Here is a 19,467-nt window from a genome sequence, read left to right as displayed (position 1 = left end):
TCGAAGCACAGCAGAGGGTCGAATTGGACACCGAGATTTCTGACTGATGCACTTTGTGGGATGGCGAAGCCATCCAACCAACAGTGAGACATTCTCCAATTTTCTCTGGTACAGTTTTGAGCCTATTTATTATCTGCTCTGTCTTCCCAGTAAGTTGCAGGAGGAAAGGGAGGTTCGATATAGGCCGATAGTTGCTGACTAATTCAGGATTTAGGCCAGGCTTTTTGAGTAGCGTTTTTTGCACCGTAACTTTGAAACTGGAGGGGACAATTCCTGTTGAATGCAAGAGATTCATAAGCGAGAGGATTGCAGGTCCCATCCTGCCTCGCAAGATGTGTAGGACAAGTTGCACGGCAAGCATCAATTTCCTCTCTGATCGATTGAATCTTGTTTTCAAAGAAACCCATTAATTTACCTGCTAAGAGGGAGGAGCCTACACTCTTTTACTGAGTCAGGCTCTTCACCGTGTCGGGGAAGAGTCGTATGGGGTCAGCGGTCTCATTAATAATGAATGCACATAGAAGGATTCACAAATGTATTTTGTGATTTATGTACGAATTACTCTTCTTACAAATACATTTCAATGCACACACAAATGGATATCGGTATGTTTAAATGTAAAATGTATCCATAAACAAAATTAAGTTTCACAAACACATTTCTGATTCACACACAAATGTACCTTGTTTTAAATAAATGTAATATGAATTAAAATAATCTTTGCAATTTTCATGTAGGCTAAATGTAGGCTATTTGGATGTTGTTACAATCATATACAAACTGTTAAACTTGAATTTATAAGGCGCTTTTCATTTGTGAACTTGTTTACATTTGTGTGTGTGTTGTCTGTATTTATGTGTGGATTTTTGAGACTCTCCTGACGTGGCTGGATTCAAAAAGGAACTCTGTAGCCAATCAGATGACTCCCTCGTTTTCAGCCAATCACTTGACTGCAGTGACTGGGTTTTTACATTGTCGGTGCCGTTTACTACTTTAACGGCACCGACAATCCCAAAACCCAGTCGAAACTAGATGGAAAAAGTGTGTAGCTCAAATCGCAGCTTTTACTTCTTCGCCACCTAGAGATTGTTACGTACGATCATTAAAAAAAAACACGTTATTTCCCATAGACATTTGACCGAGGGAACCGGGAGGCTCGGAGCTGGACTCAGAGGTCGGAACTGCAGTCATGTGATTGGCTGAAAACGAGGGAGGCATCTGATTGGCTACAGAGAGTTCCTTGTTGAAAAAAATGCATTTGTGAATCTAGCGACGTCAGTGCCCTATACCACGAAGCTCGCTGAACATACCCAGGCTTTCTTGGGAAAACCTGGCTTGACAGAGCCGCAACTCGCAATCAGAGTTAAATGGCACCACGAAGCTCACTTTAGATTCAATTAGTTGAACCAGGTTTTCCGCTTTCGGTTCAGTGCGCATTCACGTGAGAGGGGCGTTTTTTTGCGTCATTTTTCTCACCTTTACGATAGATCAAGCAGTCTATATGCGTATAAGTGAAAAGATTCTGCATATTGTCTGTAAAATAACTATGCCAAATGCAGAATTGTGCGCCATTAATCCAAATAGAATGATGATGATTTAAAAATGCATAAGCAACGTCCATCCTGCCTTATTCTATCATTTAGGGAATTCACTTTAAATACACCCTATTTAAGAAATGTATCGCATGTTTTCGACCGCTGAGAGGTAGCGGCTGTAGCGTAGTGGATTAGCATAAGACCCGAACGCCAGCGACCGGGGTTCAAATTCGCCGGTCTATCATGCATTTTACCCCCATAGATGTGGTGCCAGCACGGCCTTGAAAATATGGGTTCAAGTTCGAAATAAGCACAAAAATATAATTCCATAAGCTTTAGTGAATAAGTATTCCATATGCATGAGAATTAGGACTTTATAGGCTTCACATAAATTTGCGTCACTTGGGACTCGAACCCCCCGCGCAGAAATTCAAGACTGACGCGCTACCTCCACTCTAGCACTCTGTCACGGAGACACAATGCGCAACAGTAAGCATTGTCTACATAAGGTCCAAAAGGACGATCAAATAACGAACACCCTCTGACGAGAATCTGTATCTCTCATGAAGAACCGCAATTTCATTTGCACAATGACAATAAAGTCTGAAATCTGAATATCGTCAGACAATGCCAAGGGATCGGTTCTATCCCATAAAACCCTCTGTCTCCGGAGAGACGCCTGTACGAGAAGTGCGCCGGGGTCCACGGGAACATCCACAAATGGTGACGCCATTGTCAGAGGAGGGGCTAGGAAGCTGCGCACGCCGATTTTAGTAGCCGATGTCCGGCTAGACTAAGCCGAAAAACTGCTCCCGACCAGGTTGGGTTGCGAGCATATGTCACCATGGTGATACAGCGACGCTAAAAGAGATCGACTTTCGTGGTACAACTAGTCTCGCAAAGCCAGACCAAACTACAGCAAGTAGAATGGTCTGGAGCCACGCTACCTCGAGCCGTCTATCCGTGGGGAAACTGGGCGGGCCCGTTTTATTTCTTTAAACCAATCACAATCGTCTAGGGCGGGGCTAAGCCCGGGAAGCAGCAGCGGTGTCCATGCAAAATAGTGCCGGGGGGGGAAATTATCTTGACGGAACTTCTTGACGTTCAGAGGCTGTCAGAAATGGCTCAATCCCAAACACCACAAAAAAACATTAACGATGTATGTCGCCTATGTGGAGATAATTTTATAGATAAAAAGAACAAACATCGTTTGATTCTTTGTCACGATGATTTCAAGCCACCATACACTTTGGCCCTTGAGGAGCTCACGGGACCTATAAAAACGAACAACGTTTTAACATTTATATGTGGTTCTTGTAGAACACTACTAAAGAAATACCGTAGGAGCTATTGTGAAGTGGAACGGATCGGTTCATTGGTTAAATCCATGTCAAACGCTCATGCCGCTGTCAGAGTGAATAGTCGTGACCGCAAACGCATCGTCCCGGGGGAGAATCCTGCCAGACGGAGTCTGGGCTTTTCCAAGGTAATGTCAAAATAGGCTATGTTGTGGTCCTACCATTGTAATGAAATCAGATAGTCAGTAATCAGTAATTACATTATATTAAAATTAAACAAGATTGGATGTCTGGTTCTACAAACAATTTCGAAAACTTGGTAACGCCAGCAACCGGAAGGGGAGGAGTCGCGGCCAAATCGGCCGCTAAGCAATAGACGCTGTCCACTTCCGTTCAGCCAGACTATGGTACAACTAACCCAGGCTTGGAGCTCAACATACCTCGCTAACCCTCTGAGCGAGCTTCGTGGTACAGGGCCCAGGAGTCTCAAGAATCCAAACATAAATACAGTCCAGATCACACACAAATGCAAACAAGTTCACAAATGAAAAGCGGCTTGTTAATTCAAGTTCAACAGTTTGTAGATAAATGTAACAACATCCAAATAAATTTGATGAAAATTGCAAATATTTTTTTAATTAATATAATTATGGATTTATATTAAATTGATTTAAAACAAGGCACAAATCACAAAATACATTTGTGAATCCTTCTCTGTGCATTCATTATTAATGAGACTGTTCTGACCCCACTAGAGTCGAATCGTTCCAAGATTGTGCAACCTTGTTTCAGGGTGCGAGTTTCTGCATTAAACCAGGGAGCTTTTTTTTTAATTTTATTTTTTTATTACAAGTGGAGCAACATAATCAATGGCAGCGGACAAGGCATTTTTGAGGTCATCAGTAAGGTACTCCACAGAGCCCCTATAGTTACAGAGAGGAGCAAGTGAACGGGGTAACTTATCAGCCATAGCTGTTTTAGTTGCAGGGGTGATGCGACGACAGCTGAAAGTAGCCTGGTGATCGTCGCAGGGGCAGGATACCACCACCTGGAAAGTGAGAAGAAAATGGTCTGATGAAGCTGAGATGTAGGGAGAGAAAACAAGGTCTGAGATGTCTACAAAGAGGGTCAAGACGAGGTCCAGCGTGTTTCCAACGATGTGTGTTTGGTGCCGGACGAGCTGTTTGAAGCCAAGTGTATCTAATGGACAGAAAAGCCTTTGCGAGGCCATCAGATGGGTTACTCAAGGCAAGGCAAGGCAAGGCAACTTTATTTATATAGCACTTTTCATACACAAGGCAGACTCAAAGTGCTTCACATATAAACATTGTTATACATTAAAATAAAATAATAGATAAGTAAAAAAAACATATGCAAAGAAATAGAAAGTTAAAAAGGCTTTTTAGTAGAAAATAAAGGGAAAGTTAAAAAGGCATTTTAGTAAAATAAAGCTAAAGTATTTAAGATGTAGCAGAAAGCTAAAGCAAACATAAAAGTCTTCAATCTTGTTTTGAAGGTGCTCAGAGTTGGGGCAAGTCTTAAATCCTCAGGGAGTTTATTCCAGCTATTTGTTGCATAGTAACTAAATCCTGCTTTCCCATGTTTCGTGTTTACTCAGGGGATAATTAACAGATTGGTCTCAGAAGATCTTAGTGTTCTAGAAGGCTTATGTAGTGTAAGCATATCAGTTAAATATTTTGGGCCTAAACCATGTAGGGATTTATAGGTTAGCAACATGATTTTAAAATCAATTCTCTGACCTACAGGAAGCCAATGTAACGATTTAAGAATTGGTGTAATATGTTCAAATTTTTTGGTCTTTGTTAATACTCTAGCAGCAGCATTCTGAACAAGCTGAAGCTTCCTTAGAGTTTGTTTTGGGAGACCTGTAAGGAGACCATTGCAGTAATCAAGCTTACTAGTGATAAAGGCATGTACAAGTTTTTGTAAGTCTTCTGAGGACATGAGCCCTCTAAGTCTTGCTACATTTTTAAGGTGATAATATGCAGATTTTGTAACTGATTTGATGTGACTTTCGAAATGTAAATCAGAATCCATGATAACCCCTAGGTTTCTGGCTTTGATTGAGGTTTTCAGGGACACAGAGTGAAGGTGTTGGGTTACTTTAAGCCTTTCCGTTTTAGCACCAAATACAATTATCTCTGTTTTATCCTCATTTAGCTGAAGGAAATTTCGGCACATCCAGTCTTTCACTTGCTCAATGCACTGGCACAGCAGATCTATGGGCCGATAGTCATTTGGTGATAGCGATACATAGATTTGCGTGTCATCAGCATAGCAATGATGATCAATATTGTTATTATGCATGATTTGCCCAAGTGGGAGCATGTAGATGTTGAATAAAGAGGGTCCTAAGATCGAACCTTGTGGGACTCCACACGGAATCAACGTTGGTTGATTCTGATACAAAGTCGCCGATGGAAACAAAGTAGTTCCTATTTTGTAGGTAGGATCTGAACCAACTTAAGACTGTGCCTGAAAGCCCCACCCAGTTTTCTAACCTGTCCAAAAGTATTGTATGGTCTACAGTGTCGAATGCAGCACTGAGGTCTAGTAGCATTAGTATTGAGGTTTTGCCAGAGTCTGTGTTAAGACGGATGTCGTTTACAACTTTAATGAGGGCGGTCTCAGTGCTGTGCAGGGTCGAAATCCTGATTGGAAGGTGTCATAACAACCAGTTGATGCCAGGAAGTGATTAAGTTGCTGGAGGACAACTTTCTCAATGATTTTACTTATGAAGGGCAGATTTGATATTGGTCTGTAGTTGTTAATAATAGAGGTATCTAGGCTCCACTTTTTTAAAAGGGGTTTAATAACTGCAGTTTTCAGGGCTTTTGGGAAGTTGCCTGACTGGAGAGAGTTGTTAACTATCTGCAATATGTCTATTGCTAGGCAGTCAAAAACATTCTTAAAGAGGTTGGTAGGTAAAGAATCAAGGCAACAGGTGGATGGCTTTAGTTGTGTAACAGTTTCCACAAGAGTTTTAGAGTCAATAACATTAAAGCATGCCATCCCTGCCACGTTACTTTTGCCTGAACAGGGTGGTAGTCCAACATTTTTGTTTGAAGTGGAGATATTGATGGCGCGTCTGATGCCTTCAATTTTATCAGTATAAAAAGCTGCAAAACTCATTGCATTTCTGCGTGGAATGGAGATCAGGTGGAATTTGTGTTGGGGGGTGGTCAGTCTGTCAACAGTTGCAAATAGGGTTTTTGCATTATTATTATTGGATTTAATGATATTGGAGAAAAATGTTTCTCTAGCACTTTTTAAGTCTGAATTGTAGGCACGGAGGCTCTCCTTTGTAGATATCATGGTGAATTTGAAGTTTTGTTTTACGCCAGATGCGTTCAACCTTCCTGCATTCTTTTTTCTGTGCTGTTACAGAGGCAGCTTTTCTCCAGGGTGCCTCTTTGCTTTCCAGAAATCGTTTTAACCTTATAAGGTGCAATGACAATCCATGATTTTCAAAATTTTCAAATTAAAATTTTCTACAAGATCATCAGCAGAACATGGGTCTGAGAGTGGTAGTAAGGAGATGGCCTTTCTAAAAGTTACATACGATTCTTCATTGATATACCGTTTTTTGACAGTATTTGATTTTGTCTGTATGTCGGGAATAAAAGATATATTAAAGAAAACACAAAAGTGGTCAGACAAGGAAGGATCAGTCACAGAGAGATCAGAAACATGAGGCCCTTTGTGATAACCAGGTCTAGAGTGTGGCCCTTACAATGAGTAGTCTCTTTCACATGTGCGGGACAGTTCAAATGTGTCCAAATGGTTAAAAAGTTTTTTTGCACACTTGTCATTCAATCATCAGTATGAAAATTGAAGTCACCAGTTATAACTAGACAGTCAAAGTCTGTGGAGATGCTAGACAATAATTCTGTGAATTCATCGAAAAAATTGGGTATGTGGAGTATGTGTAGAGTATGTGGGTGGCCTGTAAATAATTAATAGGAGAACTCTGGGGGAGCATTTCAATACAGCACAAAGGTATTCGAATGATGGAAAAATCACCAAATAACATCTGTCTTCCCCTGAAAATCATTTTTAAATATAACAGCAACCCCTCCACCTCTTTTTCCAGATCTACATGCATCAAAAAAGTTATGGTTGGGAGGAGCTGTCTCTATCAGAACGGTTGCACTGTTATTTTGTTCCAGCCATGTTTCAGTTAAAAACATAAAATCCAGTTTAGAGGTGGTAATAAAATCATTAACTAAAAATGATTTGTATTAATAGACCTAACATTAAGTAGACCCATCCTGATGGTGTTGTTGATAGGCTTTAAGGTTGTTTTTGGTTTGGAGGAACTATGTATGAGATTTGGTGAGGTTTAGCAGTGTGTCTGTCTACGTTTCCCTTTGTTTACTCTCGTAGTGGTTACAGCAGGAATGCAAAAGTTGCCATGTTTTGCATAGGCAACCTTGGTCAGCAGATTATGCGGAAACGTCCTTTATACTTTGTCTCCGGCTGAACCTTTTTTGTTCAGTAATTAAGGGCACTACTATCAGTACAGGGGGCGGGGGCTGGGGCGCCTCCGCTTTGGTGTTATCAGCCTGTGGGAATGACCTGGCGATGCTATCATTGACACAGATGCAAGTTTGATGCCTACATATTCCTGTTTCTCAATTCAGCTGGAAAATCGCAAAGGGAGGAGAAAGTGGAGCTGGAGTTGTGTGTGCTATGGAGAGATGAGGAGGGGGGTTGGCGTCCTCGCCAAGCCATGCATCAGCGATGGGGTGAGGGCACGGTGTCATGGGTCGTTGGGCAGGCTGTTGCTCTCTTCAAGGTCCTTTGGTCTGTAATGCAGAGGAGGGGGGTGGCCGTTCCTCGTCAAGCCAGCATCAGCGTTTGGGGAAGGCACAGTGTTGATGGCGTCGGGCGGGCTGTTGTCTCTCTTCAAGGTCTGTGGGCTGTCTGCTATCTGTGTGTCAGTAGTGGCAGAGTAGATGTGTGGGGGAGGCTGTAGTCTCGCTTCTTCTCAACCTGTGCTCTGATTGCGGCCTGTGCGTCAGACCATGGCAAGATTGTGGCCTGTGCGTAAAGCGAGAAGAGAAGATTGTCCCTCAACAGTTTTGAGGCCTAAACCTGTTTGGGTGTAGGGCCATCTGCTCTGAAAAGATATTTGCGCCCCAGAATACGTTTGAAATTGTCAATAAAGCCCCTTCCTCTTTCATTGCAGACTCTGGAAAGCCATGTATTCAGTGCAAGTAGACGACTGAATCTGTTTATTCCCCTGATTCCCCTTTATTCAACTGATGGTATGGGTCCACTGATGAATGAGTTGATGTGTATTTTGTCCAGTGATCCAATAGATCAGTGTACCTCTTCAGAAGTTCTGACTGTTCTCTTTGATTCATTAAATCCTGCATGCACATAATCTGTGAAGATTTTAGGGGTTTTCCAATATGATTTGGCTAGTTTATGGTTGATATCACTAACCATCCATATGGGAAGTGATTGTTTTGATTTCTTAACGGTTTATATGCTTGTGGTTGAGTTCCTATAGAGGCTGCTAGGATTATACGGATATGTACGATATATCGATATAAATTCCAAGTGGATACAAGATTTGACAATATCGTTATATCGATATGCGTTAAAATGGTACGTTTGCCGCTCAAGCCTCTACAGCGCTGCCTTGGAGACTGTGAGCGGCGAACCCTCCCCCTCTCACTCTGATCTTAACTAACGTGCCGTGGCAATAGACCGCCTCATTCTCCGCCCCGCCGCCCCCTCACAACACAACAAGCATGGATGTACCGTAAGAAACGAGACGGCGGCAGGAGACGAAATTGTTTCAAAGAGGAGAAACAACGGCTCCATAATGTGGAAATAGTTAGGGTTTAAAAAAAACAGATGAGCAGCAGCTGCAGGTCATCTGTAGAGTGTAGCAAAACCGTTGCGACTAAAAGTGGAAGCACGACAAATCTGTTCCACCATTTACAGCAGCGGCACAAAGTGCAGTATGAGGAATGCGTAAAAGTCCGTGGCTGTGCTGCTGCATCGCCGGCCGCGACAGTTTCTTCTGCCCCGAAACCAGGGCCGGCGATCGGCAAATGTGTTGGGGGCGCCCTCTGGTGACGCTCTTAATTAATTAATTAAAATATACGAAACAAGCGAAATGAAACCAAACATGTTCCAAAATGGAACGGAGAAGGGAGGGGGCGGGGGATTAAAGTTACGGCGCACTGAAACCCTCACCATAGTACAATGCGACGAAGCCAATGCTCTTAATGGTAGCTAATGTGTGTAACCTACAGCTTTATATTGTTTTGCATAGGTGATTATTGGGAGAAGCAGGAAAAACACCCTTTTCTTTTTTTAAATGGATTCATTGAATTCTGATTGAAAATAACGATACAAATCACATGTTGCAGTCATATGGCCCTATATTTTAATATAAGTGCTTGAAACATCTCACATGTGGTTTTTGACTTACATAAAAAACATCTAACCCACTCTATAGAAAATATCGAGATATATATCGGTATATCGACATTAGCCAAAAAATCGGGATATCATATTTTGCCCATATCGTGCAGCCCTAGTCTCCTATAATCAGAGTGTCTGGTTCATCTCACATGAATGTTGAAGCAAAATATTGTCTGAATATGTTAGAAAAATCTGAAAACTCATCTACAAATAGTGAGTACGGTCCTGGGGGGCGGTATACTACAGCTAAAACGGAGTCTGGAACTCGTTTTGTTTGTCGGGGAACTAAGGAGCAGAACCTCAATGGATGTGAATATATATATATTCTTTGGCTTTAATTTAAGCTTAAAATTAGATATTAGCGCTACTTCACCACCTTTCTTTTGTTCTCTAGATACATGGGAGCTAACGTAATTGGGGGGAATAGCTTTTTTTATGGCTAGAAATCCATCTGGTTTTAACCAGGATTTGCATAGGCCCAGGATGTCTATCTTATTATCAACAATTAGATCCTTAGAGTACTTCCGTTTTATTATTTTCAGAGGGAGTCTGGTTAACACAGATTTTGACATACTGATGGCGGCCTTCGCCTGCGGGTTTTACACCTCAAGACAGCGCGAGGCAGCACCACCGTACATATACTGTAGGTACAGCGTTATTTTCAGAGGGAATCCGGTTAACACTCAGGTCTGAAGGGGTTGGTGAAATAGTGTGATTTTGACATACTGGTTACAGCCTACACCTAGGGGTTTTACACCTCGAGACAGAGCGAGGCAGCATTCCAGTACATATTGGTGCCGCGTTATTGTCAGAGGGAGTCCGGTTAACACTCAGCTCTGTAGGGGTTGGTGAAATCAGGGTTTCCCCCCACCACCATTTTTTTTTTTTTTTTTACGTTTAAAAATAAATTATAAATAATTTATTCATGGAATCCCAAAAAAAACACAACACAATAAACACAATACTGACTTCCATTTTAAGTTTCATATTACAGCAGGTGATCAGCTCAATCCAAAACAAATAATAATGTAGCCTATGATAATGTAATAACATGTTACAGCAGCTCAATACATTCTCTGTACTGAACATCTGCACAACAGTTTGTGCTTTATGTAACAATGTTACCACTAAATTGTTACATGTCGTGCCTTTGCACTTGCCCATTTGTCAAGACTGGCATCAAATGAAATAGACCGTGCCACACTGTTTTCAATAGAGATCACTGCTAACTGAGACAAGCGATCATTGCTCATACTCAAACAAAGGTATATTTTTATAAGCTTCAGCTTACTGAACGATCTCTCTGCAGATGCAACCGTCAGAGGCATGGTCAGGAAACTCTAAGAGCTACTGTCAAATTTGGGAACACCAAATCAAGATTCTCCTGTATGAGGAAATGTATCTTCTCAAGAGCCTTGTAACCCTTATCTGGTAACTGATTCCTCCAGCTCAGCTTTTTCATGTGCTCCATTTTAGGGATGAATTCATATTTCTCAGACACAAGTGCCTCTCGGGTTCATTTTCATGATGACCAGTGCTGGAATTGTCATCTTGGAACCTCATTTGCTTCCTAAAACGTCTCTCTTTGAATTCTGGAGAAGCATCCATTTCAATGGCTATCCTGCGTGCAATGTCAAGTGACTTCTGAAAGCCCTCCTCTCTATACTTGAGCAAAAACTCTTTCAGAGAATCGATCAATCTAGTGTCCATTGAGACATCTGCTGCTTGTAGTGCCTTGCTTGCAAAGTTGATCTCTGACAATAAGTTATACCAAACCAAGAGGCACACAAGGAACTCCATAGTTACAATCTCGGCAGACAGTGACTTTGCCTTTGAGACTATTTTGCTGTCTCCTGCCACTTCTTCAAGCTTTTCTAGTGCATCTAGAATCCCCCCCAACTGGAAACGTACAGCTTTGACAGAGTCTAGCTTAGCTTCCCACCTGGTGTCACTCAGAGGCTTCAGTGTGATGACAACAAATTCTGTGAGAATATCCCACCTCTTCACAGAAGACGAAAAGATGGTGTACAATCTTTGAAGAGTGCCAAAGAAGGTTAGACACTCTCAGTTGGATGAGGCTGCATCGCATAACAAAAGGTTCAGGCTGTGGCTACAGCAGGGGATGAACAGAGCCTCTGGACATCTCTGTTGTATTAAAGCTTGGACACCCTTGTGTATGCCCTTCATTAGCACCATTGTCGTAACTTTGCCCCCTACAATTAGTCAACTCCAACCCCAGACTATCCAGCACCCCTGTCAGTGTATCTGTGAGGCCATTCCCAGTTGTGTCCTTCACAGCAGTGAACCCCAGGAAAGATTCAGTAATGTAGACCTTCTTCTTCTCATCTGTATGAATATACGTATGATAACTGAGGCCTGCTCTTGCTTTGAAATATCGGGTGTGCAGTCCAATTCCACTGCAAAGTACTTGGAGGCTTTGATCTGGGCACAAATTTGACCTAAAGCACACTCTGATATTGAATCTAAAAATTCATTGCACCAGGACAGATATCCAGTGTTTTTTTTGAGGCAGCCTTTCTAAGATGCTCTGCTAGTGTAACATCATACCGTGCTATGAGCTCAAGGATAGCCATTTCTAGGATTTCCTAACTGTGCATTTTACCCCCTCAGTGGCAGATTTCTTTCTGCAAGGAAGAGTATGCAGTCGATCACTCGAGTCGACACACTTCTCCAGTGTGCCTTTTCAGCAGCCATGGCTCTCTGCAATTCACCATCAATAGTTTTACCTAGGCGTAAGCGGGATGCCAATTCTTTCCACATCAGATAAGCATTTATGTGATAACCACTTGTTTCATGGTGCTTCAGTGTTTTGGAAAGATACTGCCAGTTATTATACCCCACCACAAGGCGCGTGTCAGCAACTTTAGCTTTACCAAAAAGCTTACATGCAAAACAATAGACTCTGTTAGAACTTTTGGAGTACAGTAACCAATCCCGCTCCACTTTCTCTCCATTTGACAGTACACGAAAACAGTATGCTTTGGCAAAACACCTTTTACTTTTATATGATCTTGGATATGGCCCATCAGGACATTTCTGTGGCCCATTCTCAACCATGTATTGCCTCAATGAGTCCCCCATTTCATGTGGTGAAGGCCATTCAGATGGATCTTCTGAGTTGCCCCTTGCCCCAGCCCTCCCTTCTGCACCTCTCAGTTCCTGTTCCTCTTCATCATCATCTGGACCTCTCTGTTCCTCTCCCTCATCTTCACCTCTCTGTTCAACATACTCCTCAGTGGTGATTGACTGCCTGCACTAATTTTCCCAAAAGGACACAGTGAATAGGTTGGTCAGCAGAAATTAATCAACGGGCATTTAGGTTTTTTTGGCCTCACTAGTTTAATTATTCCTACCTGATGTCATCACTGGTCTCCTCTATAGCAGATGCCATCACCAACCTCATGTCTGTCTCCCTCACCCCTTGCCTGTGTTCTTCTCTACTAAGTCATATTGTCAAACAAGCATTATTTGATAGCTTTGAATAAATTGCACATATTGGTAATGCAATTCTTCAATATAAATAATATCTAGAAATGAATCACTTGGTATCAAGTGGCTGTTCCTACACTTCCACCTAATATTAGACCAACCTGTCGCCTTCGCCGGTCTGTCCTGATTCTTTCTCCCTCTTCTTCTCTGCTTTTGCTCCATCATCACAACTGAGTGATATGAACTTTGTGTTTAGGAGGTTTCAAAAATACAGCAGTCAAATCACATAAAAACACTTGAATTTTTCATTTTAATTCATATCCTTAATGGAAACATACTATATGAAAATGTTGGACCCAAAACCAAAAAAATAAAAAAAGTAAAAACTGAGTTTAAAATTGTTATTATTTTTAATTATTACACGGCTCTTCTCAATGCCGTGAAACGCTCCGTTCACTTGCATTGGCCTTCACAACTTCCAGTGGTGTCCTGTTCGCCCTGTCAGGGCTTTATTTCCCCAGTTCTATACATTATCCCTTACCTATGTAGACTAATGGCCGCCACATTCGAATCATCATACTTTCAATCACGGGAAAATAATATTTTTGTATCAACTTTATAACACCGTTTTTACAGGGTCTATTTACATAAAACTGCAAAAGCAAAACAAAATAACCACAAACAAGTTCCTTTATTTTTCTTGTCATGATCTGTTATATTGTAGGTTCAATTATGATCAGTACACAGTTGCAAGACAACAGTAACCTGTCGTTTTACTAGTAGTAGATTTAGCTAACCTGAATATTTACAAGCCTCTTCTTGATACACTGACATAACTTACCTACTGTCTTTCAACCACTGGAAAAGCTTTCTTTCATCCCTGCGCACTCTTTCTCCTTCTCAATCTTTATTTTTCTGTGACCCCGAGAGCTTTCTTCTCTGCCTCTCCATATTTAGGTACCGGTCATCAGATGACAATGCGATTCAAATGAAAACACTCTGGCGCCCGCCTCCAGCAAAATAATTTTACTCCATCGCTTTGGCGCCCAATCTAGTGCCGCGCCCCTATGCACCGCATATAGTGCATACCCACTTTTTGCGCCACTGGGTGAAATAGATACATCATCCTGGTTAACTGGTCTGCATGCCAGCACCCTAAGATAAGCTTCAATGTCGGGAGCCCTGGCCCCGGGTAGGCAAATAACTTTCGCTGGCATGTATAGTTTAACTTTACGTGTAACAGAGTCGCCTATAACTAGCGTTTGTACCCCCGAAAAAGACTTGCCAGGCGGGCTGCTGCAAGTGGTGCTGCCGACAGGATTGCCTTGATGGAGTTAGTGCTAACGATAGCATCAGTTCTACGAGTCCGCCTGGCCGGTCTCTTATCATACTTTCTGGAGCATCTGTCTTCTTTATGCTCACTAGTCACTACCCTTTCCCCATCTAACTGATAGATACGTCTCTCTAACAGCCATCTTATCTATGAGAAAGGTTGAGCAAGAGCAAGGGGGGTCCATGCTTACCGTGGTTGATGAAGACGGAGCTCCAACGAGTAAACAGCGAATACAATACAGAGTATGCAGAACAGGTCGCAGATATAAATACCGGAAGATAGATACAAACCGAGATAGCAGGTAGACGCTAAGCGTCCTGCTAACCCAGATTTTAAAAAATGTAATACCTCGAGGGCCGAATGCCTCTCCCGTCATATCTTCGGACCATAATAAAGTCACATACAAATTAATTGCACTCCCATCATTTTTATTTAACGATATGCAATAGTCTGCAATAGACTTCAATTTGACTAACAAATGCTAGAAGAAACTTGTATGTCACAAACAAGGAACTAGCATTGAGGAATAGCTGTCCAAATTAATTTGAGAAGACATGTATGATTTCATGACTACTTTTTGACCATAGCAAAGTCCAGAGCTGCCAACTCTCACGGTTTCACCGTGTGACACACTCTTTTGCCTGTTTACACACGCACACACGCCACACATCCAATTTCTCACGGCAAAAAAATATATATATATTTTGAGACGCGTTCGTTCCTTTCCAAACTACCCAACGGTAGATGGCGCTGTTGAGCGCCACTGAACCTGCATCCGAAGTTAGCGACAGAAGAATAGTGAGACGGCGGGAAAAACTACCTCGAGAAGTCAGATGGGAATGTAAACTCTCATCTGAGACGTTACTTACAAGGTATGTTACAATGAAATGCATTTCAATTGAGAACTCACTCTCTTAAACTTTAAATCTTGAAATTATTTGTTTGTGTTTGTGCGTGTCTGTGGACTTGATTTAGTGTGGTGACCTTAACATAAATAATAGGCTACAAGAAATGTGTGCAATAGAAGTAGGCATGTTCTTATAACTGAGAGTAGAGTTATTAAACCAACATGATCGCCATTTTAATTCTTTAAGGTTTCAAAGATGTCCCGTAAGAGACCTTTGACAGGAAAAGAAGCAGCCAAGTGAAAAAAGACAGAGAAACACATTGACAGAACAGCCAGAACCACTGACAGGACAACAGACAGAGGAGCAACACACAGGACAGAGGGAGCAGGAGACAGGTCAGCGAGAGCTACAGCCAGGACAGACTGAAAAACATGCAGAGGAGCAACAGACAGGACAAATAGAAGCACATGCAGAGGAGCCACAGACAGGACAAATAGAAGCACATGCAGAGGAGCCACAGACAGGACATAGAGAAGCACATGCAGAGGAGCCACAGACAGGACAAATAGAAGCACATGCAGAGGAGCAACAGACAGGAAAAATAGCAGGACCAACAGAGCAGATGGAAGAAGACACAGAGGGACAGACAGAAGGGTCTCCCCCAATCCAACACCAGGGCCAGAAGAGTCGTGCTCTGGCTGGAGCAGCAACATATAGATCCATTTTCAAAAATGAGTGGACCTCTTCATGGCCATTTATTACGAGAGGGACCCTCATCACACACTACTGGTGTGCAGTGTGCCGAATTGAAAACTCCTGTTGCCACCAGGGTGTGACAGATGTAGTGCGCCACATAAAAACCAAAGGCCACCAAGAAAAGCAACGGGCTCTCCAGTCCTCAGCCACAATATCACAAAATGCAATGCCCATTCCCTCTGTTGGGGGCATGTCTGCACAAGATGCTAAGGTATGATTTGTGTAATGGTCCTGTCAAGGTTCAGTCAAGAGTTGTGTGTTATAGTTGATCACGGTAAAGTCATGGTTGATAGTTCTGACTAATTTGTGTTTTGTAGTGTAGTATTAATTTGTAATTGTCTTAATTTGAGATCTTAGTTGCTGAATGTGTTTTTTACCTGTGGCCAATTATTGCAGGTGATTTGAAATAAATGATGGTCTTTTGGGTTAGGGCTAATCATTTTTAATTTCTTACAGACAAGAAGAGCTGAGGTCAAAATGATAGCTGGGTTGGTAGTTCACAACATCCCCCTAGCCTTTGCGGACCACCTAGGGCCTCTCCTAAAATAATGTTTCGGAGATTCGAAGACAGCACAGGAGTACAGGTGTGCTAGGACAAAGTCATCCTGCATTACCAATGAAGCAATAGCGCCATATTTCACACAGGAGCTTGTGAAGGAGATGAAAAAAGCCCCCTATACCCTTGTTATAGATGGGTCAAATGACACTGGTATTTCCCAAACTATTTGAGATTTTTCTCCTTTGAAAAACATTTGCTTTGTGTATTTTTAAATCTCAACAACATGAACATCTGTATGATTCTAATGCCGCTTTTCCACTGCATGGTACCAGCTCGACACGACTCGACTCGACTCGACTCAGCTCGCCTTTTTTGCGTTTCCACCGCGATCTAGTACCTCAAGTGGCTGCTTTTTCTAGTACCGCCTCGCTCTAGGTTCCAAGCGGCTGAGCCGATGCTAAAAGGTGACGTCGGCAGACGGCCGGCCACTGATTGGCCAGAGAGTGTGACGAAGTCACGAGAGCGACATGGCAACCATGCTGGTAACGATAGAACAGCCATAGTAGCGCCGCAGCCAACATATTCCACTTCTTCAACATGCCAGCTAATAATACGACCACGAATACCATCGCATCGATGTTCTCCATTGTTGTTATGTGGGTTCTGTCCATGTGTGGGTTACGTAGGTGTTGTTTGCGTCGCGTACAAAAATACGTCACGGCCCTTTCGCGCAGACGACCCCGCCCACGTCCCGGAGGTACTATTTGCGGTGGAAAAAGCACCCGCGCTGCTACCGTGTCGAGTCGTGTCGAGTCGTGTCGTGTCGAGTCGAGCTACATGTGCGGTGGAAAAGCGGCATAACTTGTCATTATAGGAGTGGCAAAGATGAACCCGCTTACTGTCCGGGTCTTCATGGGCAGAAAAGTTGTCCACCAGTTCTTGAATATGTGCACAACAACTGGGACGAGATGTGGGACAGCAATTGAGATCTTCACCAAAATGAACGCCGCCTTAGAGGAGCATGACATCCCTTGGGAGAACTGCATTGGTCTCTCAGTCGATAATGCAGCTGTGATCGTTGGATCACGTAATTCCATTGCCTCTAGGGTCCTCCAAAAGCATCCCAACACCTATATTCATGGTTGTCCTTGTCATGTGGCACATAACACTGCCAAAGCTGCAGGAGTGGGATTTTTTAAAGTGAGTTAAGGTCTTTACATGTAACTTTTTATTTGAATCCTAATTACATGCATTGACTGATTATGATTTGATTAATTGCAGGTGTCCCATTTTGATTTGGAGGACATGATAGTGGACATCGGTTACTGGTTCAAGGGTAGCACAAATCGGAAAGGATACCTGAGAGGTATGCATGTTTGATACTATTAAATGTAATATTGAAATGCTGAGCTGTAGAAAATAAATTATATGGAATTAAATGTCTGGAACAGAGTTTTGTGAGCTCCATGAAGCGGAGTACATGGAGGTCCTCCTCCATGTCTCGGTTTGTTGGCTAAGCCTTGAACGCTGTGTGACCAGGATCCTGAGGCTTTATGAACCTCTGGCCAGCTACTTCAAATCTGCTGGTATGGTCATCATTTATCTATTTCATTATGCAGCAACTACATGGATTGTTAGTCACATACTTGTATTATTGATAACCTCTTGTTTTGTGTTATTTATTGATTGATTCAAGATGAAAACCAGGCCAGGTTCAAGAGGCTTGTGCAGACGTTCACTGACCCCATGACAGAAGTGTACCTGTTGTTCTTTCAAGCCACCGTTCCAACTTTCACTACTTTCAACTTGCTTCTACAAAGAGAGCGGTCATCAATATTTATGTTGTATGATGAGGTGGGATTGGATTTTGCAGTTTTTCTATTCTGTGTCTTGCTGATATCTGCAGGGATCTTCTAAAACATGTTTCACCCACTATTTTGTAAATGTCTGTTATAGATGGAGAAATTTGTACGCAAGCTTTGTTCAAAGTTCATTGTTCCAGCAGCTCTGCAGGGCCTTGAGGAGCCTGGTGACATTGCCTTTGGGGAGACGGCAAACCATTTGCCAGGTTAGTGATTGACTATTATTATGATCAAACACTGTGCTATGTGATCAATAACATGTGACACGTAGCCTTGTACCTAGCATTTTGTCACTTCATGAGTAGAAACCTATTAAGGTGTGTGGTAGTCCTTCCATTAACAGTGGGCTTCTGGTTGGATTTCTTGCCCTATATGTCTAGCTGATATTGCAGCATCAGCATGTTAAACCATTTATGTTAACATGGTATGCTGTATCTCTAACAGGAAGAAAGTTGAACATTGGGTTCACAACCAGGGCTAAACTCAACAGGCTACTTGACGAGGGTGACATCACACCACAGCAGGTGGATTCATTCCATGAAGCTGTGTTATGTTTCCTGACAAGTGCTGTGGCCTATGCACTAAAGAAGCTGCCACTGAAAGAGCCACTGCTCAAACATTCAAAATTTGTAGACGTACGGCAGAGGGCTGAAAGTGACATCAGAGATGTCCTGTACTTTGTTGAAAGGTTCGTTTTTTTCCCTCTAATTATTGTCTATCATCTTAGCTAAAATATCCTGCTTTTTATGATGATATATGTTCACTCCTAAACATGAGCTATTCTTATATGGCTTCTCCTCAAAGATGCGTATGAACTGCTGTTGGTTGATGACCCTCATCCTCATCCTCATCGTCATCCGCTTATCCGGGGTCGGGTCGCGGGGGGAGGAGCTCAAGCAGGGGGCCCCAGACTTCCCTTTCCCGGGCCACATTGACCAGCTCTGACGGGGGGATCCCGAGGCGTTCCCAGGCCAGTGTTGAGATATAATCTCTCCACCTAGTCCTGGGTCTTCCCCGAGGTCTCCTCCCCACTGGACGTGCCTGAAACACCTCCTAAGGAAGGCGCCCAGTGGGCATCCTTACCAGATGCCCGAACCACCTCAGCTGACTCCTTTCTAAGTAAAGGAGCAGCGGCTCTAATCCGAGTTCCTCACGGAGGGCTGAGCTTCTCACCCTATCCCTAAGGGAGACGCCAGCCACCCTTCTGAGAAAACTCATCTCGGCCGCTTGTACCCGCGATCTCGTCCTTTCGGTCATCACCCAGCCCTCATGACCATAGGTGAGGATAGGAACGAAGATCGACCGGTAGATCGAGAGCTTTGCCTTGCGGCTCAGCTCTCTTTTCGTTACAACGGTGCGGTAAAGCGAACGCAATACCGCCCCCGCTGCTCCGATTCTCCGGCCAATCTCACGCTCCATAG

The 19,467-nt window shown here is 42.9% G+C and overlaps 1 long non-coding RNA gene across 1 annotated transcript; it reads left to right on the top strand.

The window, feature by feature from the left end:
* The first annotated feature begins 17,300 nt into the window (after window positions 1–17,300).
* LOC130388125 (uncharacterized) lies at window positions 17,301–18,892 on the top strand. Its single transcript, XR_008896379.1, has 3 exons — window positions 17,301–18,038; window positions 18,141–18,252; window positions 18,491–18,892. It is a non-coding gene; the product is annotated as an uncharacterized LOC130388125 (long non-coding RNA).
* Window positions 18,893–19,467: the final 575 nt, after the last annotated feature.

This window comes from Gadus chalcogrammus, chromosome 8 (assembly GCF_026213295.1).
Source record: "Gadus chalcogrammus isolate NIFS_2021 chromosome 8, NIFS_Gcha_1.0, whole genome shotgun sequence".
Taxonomy (NCBI): domain Eukaryota; kingdom Metazoa; phylum Chordata; class Actinopteri; order Gadiformes; family Gadidae; genus Gadus; species Gadus chalcogrammus.
This window is presented reverse-complemented; position numbering and strand designations above follow the sequence as displayed.